The sequence below is a fragment of the Erpetoichthys calabaricus genome, chromosome 3 (assembly GCF_900747795.2).
Source record: "Erpetoichthys calabaricus chromosome 3, fErpCal1.3, whole genome shotgun sequence".
In the NCBI taxonomy this organism is placed as follows: domain Eukaryota; kingdom Metazoa; phylum Chordata; class Cladistia; order Polypteriformes; family Polypteridae; genus Erpetoichthys; species Erpetoichthys calabaricus.
The window spans coordinates 229,009,381-229,027,458 of record NC_041396.2 but is presented as its reverse complement, the minus strand read 5'-3'; the positions used below and the strand labels follow the sequence as shown (position 1 = coordinate 229,027,458).

Genomic DNA, 18,078 nt, shown 5'->3' with positions numbered 1-18,078 from the left:
GGGATTGTGTTAAAAAAATGCTTTAGTTGCCTCACATTTTTATGCAATCGTTTTGTTCACCCCGCTGAATTAAAGCTGAAAGTCTGCACTTCAACTGCATCTCAGTTGTTTCATTTAAAATTCATTGTGGTAATTTACAGAACCAAAATTAGAAAAAAAGTTGTCTGTGTCCAAATATTTATGGACCTAACTGTGTGTGTGTGTGTGTGTATATATATATATATATATATATATATATATATATATATATATATATATATATATATATATATATATATATATATACACAGTGGAACCTCGAGATACGATCACCTCTGTATACGAGAAATTCAAAATACGAGGAAAGTATGAGCGAAAAATTCAGATCTAAATACGAGCATTGGCTCACGTAACGAGCCACGAGCCAGGCTGTGGGTATAGCTCGCGGCTTAGCGAGGGGGCGTGGTAGCTGTAGCGAGCCGCAGGGCGATCTGCGGTGTCTGCGTTTCTCACCTAAGTGCACAGGTGGGAAACTGCTCACATCCATGATTGTTCCTGTGGCTGATGGGCTGGGCAGGGTTGCCACCCGTCCTTTAAAATACGGAATCGTCCCGTATTTGAGTATGAAATTGCGCGTCCCGTTTTGAATCAATACGTATGCGTCCCTTATTTTTTTGTATTAAAAGTGGTAACCCTAGCAGCTGCCATGTCTTCCCCGCATATATAGAGAAGCGCGAGCCGGTTAAGGGGGAGAAGTAGTAAAAGAAAAGAGAGGAGAGGAGAGAGAACGGAGGTTGCAGGAGGAGGCAGGAATCCGCAGCAGTAGGAAGTCGGTGCGAGAGAGCGAGCGAGTACAGGCTCGCGTGTAGCTGAACAGGCGAGCCAAACAGCTGAAGCAGGACGGTGTAGAGAAGGTCAGCTGTATTAAGTGTCTCGGCTGTTGCAGAGCCCGCATGGGAGAAGCAGGTGAGACGCTAACAGAGAAGAAGCACCGGGGATTGTCATCTGTTTTTTTGAAGACTGCTTCCTGTTGACGTTTTAACCTCGTGTTAAAGGATTGTTATTCTTATGTACTTTAAACCTCCACTTCACAACTGTTTTAAGGATTATTTATTTAAAGATTTATTGAATGCTCTACTGCACTTTGGACACCTGTTTTGATTCTTTTAATAATCAGTTATATTATTTACCAGTGTTATTTATTAAAGGTAGACTACAGTATATATAATTTATCAGTGTTATTTGTTAGGAAAATTGATATTTATGTTAATATATTTGGGATGCGGAACGGATTAACTGGATTTCCATTATTTTCAATGGGGACGTTTGTTCTAGATACGAGAAATTCGCTATACAAGCTCAGTGCTGGAACGAATTAAACTCGTATCTAGAGGTTCCACTGTATATATATATATATATATACACATATACAGTGCATCCGGAAAGTATTCACAGCGCATCACTTTTTCCACATTTTGTTATGTTACAGCCTTATTCCAAAATGGATTAAATCATTTTTTTCCTCAGAATTTTACACACAACACCACATTTCAACGTGAAAAAAGTTTACTTGAGGTTTTTGCAAATTTATTAAAAATAAAAAAACTGAGAAATCACATGTACAAAAGTATTCACAGCCTTTGCTCAATACTTTGTCGATGCACCTTTGGCAACAATTACAGCTGCAAGTCTTTTTGAATATGATGCCACAAGCTTGGCACACCTATCCTTGGCCAGTTTCGCCCATTCCTCTTTGCAGCACCTCTCAAGCTCCATCAGGTTGGATGGGAAGTGTTGGTGCACAGCCATTTTAAGATCTCTCCAGAGATGTTCAATCGGATTCAAGGCTGGGCTCTGGCTGGGCCACTCAAGGACATTCACAGAGTTGTCCTGAAGCCACTCCTTTGATATCTTCGCTGTGTGGATGAACTGTCGCCCCAGTCTGAGGTCAAGAGCGCTGTGGAGCAGGTTTTCATCCAGAATGTCTCTGTACATTGCTGCAGTCATCTTTCCCTTTATTCTGACTAGTCTCCCGGTCCATGCCGCTGAAAAACATCCCCAAAGCATGATGCTGCCACCACCATGCTTCACTGTAGGGATGGTATTGGCCTGGTGATGAGCGGTGCCTGGTTTCCTCCAAACGTGACGCCTGGCATTCACACCAAAGAGTTCAATCTTTGTCTCATCAGACCAGAGAATTTTCTTTCTCATGGTCTGAGAGTCCTTCAGGTGCCTTTTGGCAAACTCCAGGCGGGCTGCCATGTGCCTTTTACTAAGGAGTGGCTTCTGTCTGGCCACTCTACCATACAGGCCTGATTGGTGGATTGCTGCAGAGATGGTTGTCCTTCTGGAAGGTTCTCTTCTCTCCACAGAGGACCTCTGGACCTCTGACAGAGTGACCATCGGGTTCTTGGCCACCTCCCTGATTAAGGCCCTTCTCCCCCGATTGCTCAGTTTAGATAGCCGGCTAGCTTTAGGAAGAGTCCTGGTGGTTTCGAACTTCTTCCACTTACGGATGATGGAGGCCACTGTGCTCATTGGGACCTTTAAAGCAGCAGACATTTTTCTGTAACCTTCCCCAGATTTGTGCCTCGAGACAATCCTGTCTCGGAGGTCTACAGACAATTCCTTTAACTTCATGCTTGGTTTGTGCTCTGACATGAACTGTCAACTGTGGGACCTTATATAGACAGGTGTGTGCCTTTCCAAATCATGTCCAATCAACTGAATTTACCACAGGTGGACTCCAATTAAGCTGCAGAAACATCTCAAGGATGATCAGGGGAAACAGGATGCACCTGAGCTCAATTTTGAGCTTAATGGCAAAGGCTGTGAATACTTACGTACATGTGCTTTCTCAATTTTTTTATTTTTAATAAATTTGCAAAAGTCTCAAGCAAACTTTTTTCATGTTGTCATTATGGGGTGTTGTGTGTAGAATTCTGAGGAAAAAAATGAATTTAATCCATTTTGGAATAAGGCTGTAACATAACAAAATGTAGAAAAAGTGATGCGCTGTGAATCTGTGAATACTTTCCAGATGCACTGTATAATACTTAAATTGATTCAGGTGTATGTTTGATTCATTGTATTGATATGCAGTTTGACAAGGGAGCTACATTGAAATCCATCCATCCATCCATTTTCCAACCCGCTGAATCCGAACACAGGGTCACGGGGGTCTGCTGGAGCCAATCCCAGCCAACACAGGGCACAAGGCAGGAAACAATCCTGGGCAGGGTGCCAACCCACCGCAGGACACACACAAACACACCCATACACCAAGCACACACTAGGGCCAATTTAGAATCGCCAATCCACCTAACCTGCATGTCTTTGGACTGTGGGAGGAAACCGGAGCGCCCGGAGGAAACCCACGCAGACACGGGGAGAACATGCAAACTCCACGCAGGGAGGACCCGGGAAGCGAACCCAGGTCCCCAGATCACCCAACTGCGAGGCAGCAGCGCTACCCACTGCGCCACCGTGCCGCCCACATTGAAATCTATTTATCTTTATAAAGTGCATTGTGAGTGCGGTAAAGGTTGAGGCTGGGATGCCCACAGTTTTGTAATTTAACACTTGAATTACAAGAGCCAACAAAAAAACTTAAATCCCTTCGCTCTGCCCCCACCCCATGTCAGCGTCTTTTGTCTTCTAAATGTATCGATAAGCCCAAGCAGCCTGCTATACCATCCCCCCACCGCCTCAGAACGGGCAAGAAGTTCTCTCAGTTCCTGCCTTGATTGATTATCTGGGAGTGAGCTACCCAGAATTGTAAGGGGAAATAATTTGATGTGTTTTGTGTCTACAACAATATGTGTTAACACATCGTTAAAACAGAAATGTTTTTCATGTTTTAGTAATAAATAACAAAATGTAGACATGAATTGTATAATGTGTGAAGGCTGATGGCCAAATATCAAATAAACACTTTCACAAAAGGTGCAAGTATAATACGACAGCTTCCATGGTGTAGCGGTAAGATCCGCAGACTTATAATCCGGAGGTCGTGAGTTCGAAACCGGCTCTCCGACAAATTTACCGTTTTGAGTAGTGAGCTGTTCTTATTGTTAATATTATACATTAAAAACATACATTTGATTTGTGTCTGTAACAGCCAGTGTAAATTTATAGTACTGTAAAAGTTGGCGTTTTTTTTTTTCCACTTTTATTCTCTCAGTCACGGTCACGATACAACACCCTCCCCCCCCCCCCCCACCGATCTTGCCAGTGTCCACTTTTGGGTGCATGGTGTGTTTCTTTTGTACTCCAAGACATGCAGAGGAAAGAATAGTACAGAGCGGTCAGGTCTGCGCTATATGCAATCATCAGATTCAAATGTTAACAGTTCCCACACACCCAAGGACCATCCTTTCTACATATACGATTTGTGTACCTGTTGCAATGTACACACTTCTCTTTGTGCTGTGGTTACTATTACACTGAAGGGACTGGTGAAACGGCGGTCTTGGAACAGAAGCTTGCTGATGTTGCATCCTCTTTTGCTTTATCCATCTCCTTTTCTTGTAAGAAGTGATGACGAAGCTCCTCTGCAAGGTGAGCCATGAACACTCTTCTTTTCTCAGTGGTCCCTGTGCATGCCTTGTTCGTTTTCAAATAATATTGCATTAGTGCGATGATGTTTTCTGATTGGTACTATTCAGGTCATAAAATGATTTCTTCAAAATGTCACATACAGTATATTGTCTCTTTCTTTCAGGTGTGTGAATTGTTAACATTTGAATTTGATGATTGCATATAGCGCTGAACTGACCTCTCTATATTATTCTTTCCTCTGCATGTCCTGGAGTACCAAAGAAACAGCACCATACAGCAACAAGTGGGGACTGGCAAGATCGGGATGGGGGGAGAAACACGCGGCCACTGATTACAACCGCAAGGTGTTATGCGAATGAATATGAATAATGTTGCATCCGTGCCACATTGTTTTCCGAAATGTACTATACAGGTCATAAAATGAATAATTCCAAATATCATATATACCTATGTCAGTTTTTTTTATCAGTGCGGCTTTGACATCATGGACCATAAGTTGTATGCTAATTCAGCGTGAGCAGGAACACTCAATAAAACTGATTGGATGGCAGAAGTATGTATCGTGATCGTGACTGAGAGAATAAATGTGGGGAAAAAAAACTTTTACAAGTCCTATAAATGTACACCGGCTGTTACAGACACAAATCAAATGTATGTGTTTACTGTATAATATTAACAATAAGAGCACCTCACTACTGAAAATGGTAAATATAGGAGGCAGTCAGGATCGAACCGGGGACTCTTGAGTACAAGTCAGCAATTCTTACTGCTATGCCACGGAAGCTGTTGTATTGTCCTTTAACCTTTTGTGAAAGTGTTTATTTGATCTTTGGACTTCAGGCTTCACACATTATATAGTTTATGCCTACATTTTGTCATTTATTACTAAAATATGAAAACGTTTCTGTTTTAACAATTTGTTTACACAGATTATTGTAGAAACGGAACACACATGAAATGCATGTGTTCCAAATAACGATCTATTATTTTCATTCTAAAACTCCAGCACTTCACTCCCAGATAATCAAGGCATGAGCTGGGAGAACTTTGTGCACGTTCTGCGGCAGTGGGGGGATGGAATAGCAGGCTGCTTGCTGCTTGTCTTTATCGGCACATTTAAAGAATAAAAAACGTATGGAGAGGTGCGAAGGGATTTAAGGAGGGACAGATTTATCTATCTATCTATCTATTTACAAGTTTTTTCATAGGCTCTGGTAATTCTAGTGTTAATAAACATTTTTCATGTTCAAATCAACATGTAAGCGAGTTTCTATTCACATCCCTAGTAACATATTACCTACTAGCTGTACCCCATGGCTTCGCCCACATAGTAATGAAATAGGACAGACTTTAAAAATCAATAGATGTTGGCACTATATCTGATCGTGTTCAGCTCTGACGGGAAAGCGTTTCCCGTGTCGGGAGAAAAGCACATGGCCGTGATATCTCTGGCAGTCAGCAGCTACCCTCTAAAACACATGGAGCTTTGATCTCTCTCTCAAACACTTCAAACATTACTCCTTAACAATCTGTAGATGATAATGTCTGTTGAACAAACAGGTATTGCTAGTTAAACGGAGGCAAAGTGAACTCCAACATGTGGCGTAGACCAACTCGAGCAGAGGCTGACGAGTGAGTGAGTGAGTGAGGAAGGCCCCGCATCCTGTCTTCGTCCCACAGCCACTCTGTTGGATTTGCATAAATACATCGGTGCCACAAGTGAACTATGGTACTTAGCGCGATAAGAGAGGTTGCAAAATCAACTGGAAAGTTCAAGCAAATTATAGAAAAAAACAGATTTAAATCCGTTAAGTAATTCTCTCGTGAAAAGCGTACAGACATAAAGCGGACAGACATACAGACAGAATGTGCTTGGACCACAAAATATTTAAAACCGTTTCTTAGCGAGCACCTATGGGCCAAGGGTAACCTACATTCCAAATTTCAAGTCCCAAGTCCTCATGGTTTGGTAGATTTTGTGATGAGTGAGTCAGTGGTATTTGGCTTTTATATACAGTATCTCACAAAAGTGAGTACAGTAATCCCTCCTCCATCGTGGGGGTTGCGTTCCAGAGCCACCCGCGAAATAAGAAAATCTGCGAAGTAGAAACCATATGTTTATATGGTTATTTTTATATTGTCATGCTTGGGTCACAGATTTGCGCAGAAACACAGGAGGTTGTAGAGAGACAGGAACGTTATTCAAACACTGCAAACAAACATTTGTCTCTTTTTCAAAAGTTTAAACTGTGCTCCATGACAAGACAGAGATGACAGTTCTGTCTCACAATTAAAAGAATGCAAACATATCTTCCTCTTCAAAGGAGTGCGTGTCAGGAGCACAGAATGTCACATAGATAGAGAAAACAATCTCTAGCAAACAAATCAATAGGGCTGTTTGGCTTTTAAGTATGCGAAGCACCGTGGCACAAAGCTGTTGAAGGTGGCAGCTCACACCCCCTCCGTCAGGAGCAGGGAGAGAGAGAGAGAGAGAGAGACAGAGTTTGTTTTTCAGTCAAAAATCAATACGTGCCCTTCGAGGTTTTAAGTATGCGAAGCACTGTGCAGCATGTCGTTTCAGGAAGCAGCTGCACAAAAGATAGCACCGTGAAGATAATCTTTCAGCATTTTTAGACGAGCGTCCGTATCGTCTAGGTGTGCGAACAACCCCCCTGCTCAATCCCCATACGTCAGGATCACAGATAGTCAGCGCAAGAGAGAGAGAAAAGTAAGCAATCTAGCTTCTCAGCCATCTGCCAATAGCGTCCCTTGTATGAAATCAACTGGGCAAACCAACTGAGGAAGCATGTACCAGAAATTAAAAGACCCATTGTCCGCAGAAATCCGCGAACCAGCAAAAAATCTGCGATATATATTTAAATATGCTTACATATAAAATCCGCGATGGAGTGAAGCCGCGAAAGGCGAAGCGCAATATAGCGAGGAATCACTGTACACCTCTCACATTTTTGTAAATATTTTATTATATTTTTTCATGGGACAACACTGAAGATTTGACACTTTGATACAATTTAAAGTAGTCAGTGTACAGCTTGTATAACAGTGTAAATTTGCTGTCTCCTCAAAATAACTCAACGCATAGCCATTAATGTTTTAACTGCTGGCAACAAAAGTGAGTACACCCCTAAGTGAAAAATGTCCAAATTGTGCCCAAAGTGTCAATATTTTGTGTGGCCACCATTATTTTCCAGCACTGCCTTAACTCTCTTGGGCATGGAGTTCACTAGAGCTTCACAGGTTGCCACTGGAATCCTCTTCCTCTCCTCCATGACGACATCATGGAGTTGGTGGATATTAGAGACCTTGCGCTCCTCCACCTTTCGTTTGAGGATTCTCCACAGATGCTCAATAGGGTTTAGGTCTGGAGACATGCTTGGCCAGTCCAGCACCTTTACCCTCAGTTTCTTTAAAAAGGCAGTGGTTGTCCTGGAGGTGTATTTGGGGTCGTTATCATGTTGGAATAGTGCCCTGCAGCCCAGTTTCCAAAGGGAGGGGATCATGCTCTGCTTCAGTATGTCACAGTACATGTTGGCATTCATGGTTCCCTCAATGAACTGTAGCTCCCCAGTGCCGGCAGCACTCATGCAGCCCCAAACCATGACACTCCCACCACCATGCTTGACTGTAGGCAAGATACACTTGTCTTTGTACTCCTCACCTGGCTGCTGCCATACACGCTTGACACCATCTGAATCAAATAAGTTTATCTTGGTCTCATCAGACCACAGGATATGGTTCCAGTAATCCATGTCCTTAGTCTGCTTGTCTTCAGCAAACTGTTTGCAGGCTTTCTTGTGCATCATCTTTAGAAGAGGCTTCCTTCTGGAACAACAGCCATGCAGACCAATTTGATGCAGTGTGCAGCATATGGTCTGAGCACTGACAGGCTGACCCCCCACCCCTTCAACCTCTGTAGCAATGCTGGCAGCACTCATACATCTATTTTCAAAAGACAACCTCTGGATATGACGCTGAGCACGTGCACTCAACTTCTTTGGTCGACCATGGCGAGGCCAGTTCTGAGTGGAACCTGTCCTGTTAAACCGCTGTATGGTCTTGGCCACCGTGCTGCAGCTCAGTTTCAGGGTGTTGGCAATCTTCTTATATAAAGCCTAGGCCATCTTTATGTAGAGCAACAGTTCTTTTTTTCAGATCCTCAGAGAGTTCTTTGCCATGTGGTGCCATGTTGAACTTCCAGTGACCAGTATAAGAGAGCGTGAGAGCGATAACACCAAATTTAACACACCTGCTCCCCATTCACACCTGAGACATTGTAACACTAACGAGTCACATGACACTGGGGAGGGAAAATGGCTAATTGGGCACAATTTGGACATTTTTCACTTAGGGGTGTACTCACTTTTGTTGCCAGCGGTTTAGACATTAATGGCTGTATGTTGAGTTATTTTGAGGGGACAGCAAATTTACACTGTTATACAAGCTGTACACTGACTACTTTACATTGTATTAAAGTGTCATATCTTCAGTGTTGTCCCATGAAAAGATATAATAAAATATTTACAAAAATGTGAGGGGTGTGCTCACTTTTGTGACATACTGTATATACTGTATATATATACATATTGCTTGCTAGATGAGAAAATAACAAAAATAGCTATTAATTCAATAGGTATATTCTTTATGCCACAATCAGTACCATATCACATAAAACTACATATAACAGCTTCGAATATTAACCACTTTGTGACTTACATTTCAATGTCTGACTCAATAATCCAGTATTTTACACACATTATTTGGACATGACTCTAATAGTAGTACATGGTATCAGCATAATACATTTTTTCTGTGAGTTTGTTAATCAGTTTATTTTCACAAACTTGCCTCTGCATTGTTTGAAATTCATATATTTTTATTATTTTATCTGTACTAGGGGGCTCCGCCCCCTGCTTGCTTCGCTCGCCAACCCCCGTTTTTGTTTTTCTGGATACACATTTTTAAGATTTTTTTTTTTCTTTGAATTGTTGCTATTTCATTAGTTTCACTTTTATTTCTGAATTTCTGTAAAAACAATATTTGGAATCTTTCAAGTCCCAATGTGCTGAATCTTTTTAATGAGGTCTGTGAGACATGTGTTTAATGGCTTTGTACCATAATTCAGGATAGGTGTCTCTGTTTGGAATTTCAGCACAAACAAAACGATCCACATCAGCAGTTAATAATTTTTTTTGCAAAGTAACCAATAAATGCATGTGAGGTAAACTCAGTTTTTGAAATTCTCTTGACTTAAACTTCAAAGCCTTACAATATTTACATACTTCTGAAATATCACCTGTGTCCATATATTCGATCTCTATTCACCTTTTTGTTATTTCACTGAGTAATAATTTCGCTTTCTTTGCGCTAATGCGATGTTTATTTTCTTTGTTTTGACACTGTTGTTTTTTTCTGCTTTCATATTCTGTATCTTGCTCTGCATGTGTTTCGCACCTACATTTTTTTGAGGCTTTTGAATTCTAGTTTTCATTATCTCTAACCTGCTCTGCATGTGTTTGGCCCCCTTGTTTTTTAACCTCTTTATGACGTTTTACTTTGTTTTCTACTCTGTCTTTTATTTCTGACCTCGCTTTATCCTGCTTTTGTGTCAATGACACCTGGTCTGTGGTAATTGTTTTCTCTTTTTCGAGTAATAATTTCCATTTGTTTGTGCTACTGCGATCCTTACTTTCTTTTTTTTATACTTTCTAATTTTCCTACTTTCATATTCTTTATCTTTCTCCACATGTTGTCATGCCAATGTTTTTTTTTTTTTTTTTTTTTTTTTTGAGCCTTTCGAATTTCATTGCTTTCATAATCTCTAACCTGCTCAGCATGTGTATAGTGCCAATGTCCGGATTCAATTCCACTTGTTCCGGGCTGATAATTACTTTCCTTATTTTCTGAATTTGCACCTAGATTATTCTTTTTCTGTTTTGTCTTTCCAATGATTTTGAGTCTCTTTTCTCCACGTTGCTTACTTCTTCGCTTAGTTGTCTACGTTTCATCTATAACGTATTGTCCTTATACACTTTGTATGCGCTGAGAGCCCTGGATCTGTGTGTGCTCAAAGCCAAAACATGACTGAGTGTGTTGCTGCCTGTGCTCTTATTTGGTTGTAAGTAGGGCGTGTCTTGCAAGAATCTCATGTTCTACGTCATTGCGAGACGGTCCTGGGTCAATCTCTTGACACAAAGTCTCATGTGTAAGGTCCCCGTGAGACGCTCTGTGGCCAATCTCTTTTGTCTCGCAGGTCTTTTAAGTGTCTTCCTTGATCTTAACGTGAAGATCACATCTCGATGCTCTACTGTTTCTCTGCAGGATTTTTTTATAATAGAGAGATGTATTTGTTAGACTTGCAGTTTGAAAACCCTAACTGTAGGCACAAGACTACTGAATATCATACTTGTTATCACATATTGTCTCTTGTGCAGTATTGTTGTACTGTTCTGTTTTTTCTGTACTGTGTGCCATATACATATGATGCATTGTGTTTTTAAAAATATATTTTTATTTATTAAAGTTGTACTCATTTAATTTATTTACAACAGCTTTGAAAATGCCCATTGTTCTCCAGATGTAATTTTTAGAGGAATCACATTTAAATTAATTTGGCTGAATTAATAAAGACTTTGCAGTAGGAATGATTAATTCTCTTGCATTTCAGCAAATGTAGTCTAGACGTGGACATAATTGCATTTAATTAGACTATGGTATAAGCCTCTGTAATAAAATGAAAAATAGCTGCATGTTAAGATTTGTGTCCAGTGGTTGAAGAAGTGCATCAGAAGAGTACAGATATTATATCAATGTGTAATAACAGACAAAGATTATTTACATGTACATATATAGCAAGTTCCTAGTATAATTTGTTTTTTTCATTAAATAGAGTAAAAAGGCATAACACTATCTTTCATTACAGAGCCTTCTATGGTTATTTTATTTTTACCAAAGTGAGTTTTTCTGCTTTTTTGCAACTGAAAATGTTAATGAGATCTACTCTAAATTTTTCAATGAATTTTTTTTCGATCCCAAGTGCTTCTCCACTATGGGCAAAAATTCAGCATAGTGGATGGAGATCATCATTTCATGCTACTGTCCCATCAGATTCTGTAGTGTGTTGTATTTTAATTCAGTGCATTTTAATATTTTGCCTACTGTGTGTATAACTAGAGTAGTAGCCTAGTAAAATGATCAGTAAGTGACAGTATATGGAACAGTCTTCCTTGCCAGAAAGGAAGTTGAGTAATACATGAATATTGAAATACTACGGTACACGAATGAGACTGATGTACAGGCGTACTGATGTCATCCTTACATTTTGAAGTGGAAGACATGCTGTGTAGTGATGGGCATTTTGACTTAATGATTTGATTCTTTCAAAGTACCCATTTAAGTGAATCAATTCTTTTGATTTATTTGAATCTGATGTATATGGGGAGTCCGGAGGGAAGGGGTATATCCTCTCTGATTGCATTACAAGTATCTAATCTAAAGATCCCACTTGCGTTATGCTACATACAGAGAAAGAATAATTAACGTTGGATAGTTGAAGTTCAGAGCATTCCAGTGATGTATAGTTGTCTATGATTGGTCATTCATGCTGCATATGACAGCTGTGTATAAAAGGCATGAATTGTAAAAATTGTGTGTACAACAACAACAACAACTCATCCTTACGAACCATTATACACAAGCTTCTGTGAGAGTGCATTGGGATTGTGTGGTTGATGAGCAATGCAATATAAATTTTGTACTAATTTATATATAAATAAAAGAAAAAAAAAGTTAAGGAAATCCTAGCAAAGTTACAGAATGCTTGTGATGTGGAATATTGGGTTCAGATCCTGATCACAGTTTCAACTCAATTCAGAACAACACGTTGGCTGAAGGACTCGATACTACACTTGATTTGTAAGTACTGTTTATAGCACAACTTTGAAGAATTGCTGTTTTTACAGTTCAGGCGTCCTGGATTCAATTACTCTGTCTTCTCCTCTTGACATAGTTCTTTTTTCTTCCCTAAGACAAGCTATATTTATTTTAAAATTTCACGTGGGATTCAGGAACATTTGATTTTACACACATTTGACCGGGGGGCTGTCAATATGTTGGATGTCTTTGCTCATACACTTTGTTTTTGATTTTGTTGAAAACAGAAGCCACACAACCAATAATGTAAATAAGCTATTTATGGAAGTGATGTGTGAATATGGGGTTGGCTTGGAATAGGGTTTTAATTTATAAACTGTACTGAAACTATAAAGTAAATTAATCTAGTTAAATTTTAAAAGCAGATGTACTAGATGGATACAACTTATATAATGTAGCAAAAGTTCCATGTGTTTTATTCCCCATTTGTGGGTAATTTATAGTTTCTATAATTTTCTTAAGTTTCTCCTTATTTTTTGTGTTCACATGTAAAAGAAGAAAAACAAATGCTTTTTAATGTTTGAAAATATAGTAATTAGGCATTGTTAAAGTGCATTTTGTTTTTAAGAAAGTTAGTTTTTCCCATTAAATAATTGCATGGTGAAGGCCAGCATAATTTCAATACAGTAGGTTTCTAAAGATTTATTTATCAGTTGATTTGTTTCCATTTTTAACAGTGAGAAATAATCTAAATGTATTTTGTAAATTTCATCCTGGAATATATAAATTAACCTTTTTATGCAAACCACAACTTCTTCATAAACACAGAATTTAATCTCCTCTTTAATATCAGCCTTTTTTTATTTGCATTTTTAGGTAAATGCTGTGTACCATATTATAGATGATATCCTCTTTAATGAAATCCCTGTGTGCGTCCATGTGTCCGTGTGTGTGTGTCTTCTTGTGAAGTGCGCATGGGCGAGGCACGGTGCGATGCTTCAAAGGTCGCCTGACGCGTCACACAAGGCAGAGAGGGCGGGACCTATAAAATATTGCGCGGCCGATCCATTTAGATTTCGGTAAATGAGGTAAGACCTAAAACATAACACACGAAAAATCCAATTGGGTACTGAGACGCGGAGACCAGCTTCCCCAAAGAGGTGGGATTAGTGTTTGTTGTTCACTCTGAGGATCTCAGATTTGCGATTAACAAAGTTGGCCCGGTAAAGTGTAAAGTGTTTTCCTAAATATACGAATTTTCATGATACTACAATAGGATGACTTTTAAAAGTAGATTTATTTTCGCGCGCATAAAATCTGTTACTGGGGAGACGCCATACATACAATAATCAGCTGCACGCCAGCACAGATTAAAATACTTGCTGGAAAGATGTATTACTGTGAGAGAAAATTAAAGGCACACAATACAGTGACGCATATTACAGCCACATACAAGCCAGTATTACTGTAACAGAAAATAGACGGTCCTTAGCCATTTAATATAGACTGTTCCTACTAATGTTTATACACTACTATTCTAGCGCCCGTTATTGTAACGGGCTTAATGTCTAGTGGATGTATAAATAAATTAAGTTTCTTATAGTTTTCATTTCCCTAAAGTTTATAAAAATGTAGTATATCAGTATTTTGTGAGCTGTTTGTTATTTTTGTTGTAGCAGTGATCCAGTGCACAAATAAATATGTTGGACCACCTACCTCCATATTATTTTTGTCAGTTAGTCCCGAGTTTGTTTCTTTCTGTCATAAATATTCTAATTCTTGGACGCTTCAGCAAAGTATTTTTACAGTTTCTCAGTTACAGTATTTGTTTATTTACGTTATCTGTCAAAGCCATTTATACCTGAATTACATAATTAATTGTTTCATGGAAAGTGCCTCCAATTTCACAGGTGTCTCATACTCAAGGAAAATTGAATGTCATATATATGTGCTTAGGAGGTGATGATCCAGTGAGTTTATGTCTCTCTATTATAAAAAAAATAATGGAAGGAGACAAGACTTGATTTTCTCAGAGAGACACTTTAACGTCCCGCGAGACGAGTCTTTGTGCCAAGAGATTTAACCATGCCCAGTGCCTGAAATAAAAGATAAAGAGTAGATGATAAACTAGAACGTCATAAAGAATTCAAAAACGTTGGCGCGGTACACATGCAGAGCAGGCTAGAAATAATGGAAGTACGAAAATTCGAAAGACTCAAAAAAAGAAATGGATAGTAAAGATCGCATTAGCGCAAACAAACGGAAATTATTACTCGGTGAAATAACAAAACAGCAAAAAGAGGCTGAATACGTTGTTCGGATTTAAACTTTAAGTCGGATACTTATAGATCATCTAATTCGTGTTGCCATCAGGGAAAAAAAAATAGTGTTTTTTCCAAATGAAGATTTGTTGTTTGGTGAAAATGAAATCTCGCAAGAGAAAATTTCAAGCCCCGTGAGACAAGAGTTTTTGCAAAGAGATTGGGAAAAGTCCTGCCCACATAACCACGCACACGGTTTAATTATTTCTCATTTACGTGAATGCTATTGTCAGACGCATTTCTTGTAGAGAGAAACAAATGATATTCACTTATGGGCAGTTATATGTTGCGTTGTCACGATGTAATTCCAAACATGGAATCAAAATTCAATGCGATATTGATGAAAAGGTAAAAGCGAATAGAGATCAAATATATGGACATAGGTGATATGACAGAAGTATGTAGATATTGTTTGGCTTTAAACTTTAAGTCAGAGACTTGTAGATCGTCTACTTTTCCCTGATTGCAACACAAATTAGTGTTTCTTCCCAATGAAGAGGCCTATTTGCGAGAATTAAAAGTTTTGTTGTTTGGTGAAAGTGAAATCCACATACACGAGCGACAGAGATGCAAAGTTGCTGGCGCATATCTCAGGCGGGTGAAGTGAAGCAAGCAGGGGGCAAAGCCCCCCAGTAACCAAAAAATATGACCCTGACTTCAAGTAGGCACAAGCAAAACAACTTTTTCTTCCTTAGAGCAACTTATTTAGTATAGGGATTATGTGACCAATCTGAGCATAGGAATATGGATACCTATCCAAGCAATCTATTCCAGTCTTGAAAAGATATCTTCTGAGAAATAACATCATATTATTGTGAAGCATTTCATGCTTGATGATACTGAAGCTTTCAGGTATGTCAGTGTCTCTGTCTATAGTTCATGAGTGTTCAGTGAATGGTCTGAAGAAGCATGACAGTGATATAAGCTATATGACATACTGTAGCTGTTACGTTTGCCAGACTTTAGGATCTTCCATAGGAACTCAGAGTTCCTGTAACCACATTATGTTGTCTTCCATAGAAGAATGACACACCAGTTAAGTTCTAGACATTTGCTGAAACTATTACAAGGCATGCTAAAACTATCATGGTAGCGGTATCCTGACTCTTTTTTAAATGTATGTTTTATTTCCTTTTTTCTACTTGTGTGTGTGTGTACTGTATGTGCATTGAGAGGGACGGCCAGCATGCGTCTTTACGTGGTTGAAATGCCTTCTTAAAGGAAGGAAAGGGGGAGATGGCTTTTGAAGGGTACTATCTCCCCCAAACTGCTACTTGGTGGCTCCCCTGGGTTGCAACGGTACCTTGGATTCCCAGAGGGATGTATGGGAATCGCTGTTTGTCGGCTCTGCCCTTTTGGGTTCTGTGGATGCTAGCTGGAGGTGCTGCAGAAGTCTACTTTGGGCTTCTGCCACACCTGGAAGTAATTCTAGACCTCCGTAACAAGCCACCAGGAATACACCTTAAAAGGAGCCAGCTGCCTCACAGAGACGAGCCAGAGTTGAGTGGGAGAGGACAATGCTTACCAGAGGAGGATTGGAGGCAGAATGAGGAAGAGAGAGGAAAGAAAGATGAACTGTGTATTCCTGCTTGGATTGTTATTGAACAGTGTTGCTGTGGGGATCAAGGGAAAAGCACTTCCCCACTGTAATAAGCATGTGCTGTGTGGCTAAACTTGTGTCTATGTCTGTCTATGTTGAGGTTTGGGCGGCTGGAGCTTTTTATACTTATGTATGTTTATAGTGTTGTGAGCTTACTGGTGGAAATGTTGTTATATAAACATTTGTTTAAATTAATTGAATATTCAGCTTGGATTGTTATTGAACCGTGTTGCTGTGGGGAGCAAGGAAAAAGCACTTCCCCACTGTAATAAGTGTGTGCTGTGTGGCTAAACTTGTGTCTGTGTCTGTCTGTGTTGGGGTTTGGGCGGCAGGAGCTTATTATACTTGTGTATGTTTAAAGCATTTTGAGCTTACTGGTGGGAATGTTGTTATATAAACATTCGTTTAAATTAATTGAATATTCAGCTTGCTTCAAAAGAGTAAGTGCTCTGAACACACCAATTATCAATCACTACCTGGATGCTAAATGAAATAAATACATAAAACAAAGTTTAACTTTAAAGCCATTATAACTGTGAAGAAGTTCCACTATTCTTGTAAGCTGTCCCAAATACTAATAATATTAGAAGTGCAGGTAATGGTAGTAACAATTTATTTCTATTTTTATTTTATTCAATTTTAAATACTCTCTGTCAAAATCACACCATATTTCACACACTTTGAATTTTGCAGCAGAGCAATAATTTAATGATTTAAAATTCACACAGTTGATCCACTATCTTCCACTGATATTATCGTTAATGCTTCAAAACCATTTAGTGCCATCTCTTCTATTCTTACTGTATATGCTTTAAATCTAAAATTTTATTTATATGGCTCTTGTATGATTAACCGTTTACAGAGAAAATTGTAGTCATCTATCATAATGTCACACTGGCTAGAAGTCTCAAAAGATGATAGAACTTTTTTTATCTGGTTCCTGTATCAAGTGGCTTCACCTGCGTGTGGGTATAAGGCTGAACAAACTGTATACTCTACATTGGAAAATCATACTCATAATATTATCTATGTCCGATTTGGCCATTTTTGTGTTTTTTCTGGGTTTTTTTTTTTTGTGTTTTTTAAACTTGGGTCTTCCTTTTGTCTACACTGCCTAGTTCAGAGCTGACATGGCCAGTGTTTTGTTCAAAGTGAACCTGTATGTTTCTGAAAAATGTCTTTAAATTAAATACCCAAGCATACATAACAATCAGAAACCAGAACTGTTTTATTGATAATAAAGTTTGATTGTTTTTATTTTTGTCTCCAGTAATACACTACACCCTAAAATGCATAAATTGAAAACTGCCTTAATGTATTGAAAGTGTCAGCTGTTTCAAAACTGTGGATTAAGCTAGGGATAGCACTATTTCATCCTGAGAGATATAATGAGCAATTAAGCTTATGTTGAAATTTCTGCATAATAGCTCTTTATAAGAAGGATTTCTCAGAGTTATTGTTTTCGGATGGGAGCTGGTGGCTCTTGGAAGAATACTTATTTTAGGTGGAAAGCAAATAGGTTAGGTGACTTGTTTGGGAATTACGTGTAAATGATTTTTAAGAAAAAATTTTATTTTTTTTAATAAGAGTAGGGCATTTTTTGGTTGGTTCTATTTGTTTCATATTATCACTTCAAACAGATGTTTAGAAAGTCTGATGGCATCCGATTCTGCAGTCTCTAGCTCCCTACTTGATGCTACTTTGCAAGGTACGGATTCCGAAAATAGG

General features: G+C 39.0%; 1 protein-coding gene and 1 long non-coding RNA gene across 2 annotated transcripts in view; one reads left to right on the top strand and one right to left on the bottom strand.

Moving 5' to 3' along the window:
- The window catches only part of LOC114648702 (syntaxin-binding protein 5-like), a 580,738-nt gene that overhangs the window by 262,070 nt on the left and 300,590 nt on the right, over window positions 1-18,078 (top strand).
- Window positions 10,159-18,078, bottom strand: part of LOC127527161 (uncharacterized) — a 121,310-nt gene continuing 113,390 nt past the window's right edge. Inside the window, exon 2 of the long non-coding RNA XR_007934460.1 lies at window positions 10,159-10,701. This is a non-coding gene — a long non-coding RNA (uncharacterized LOC127527161). The remainder of the gene's footprint in view (window positions 10,702-18,078) is intronic.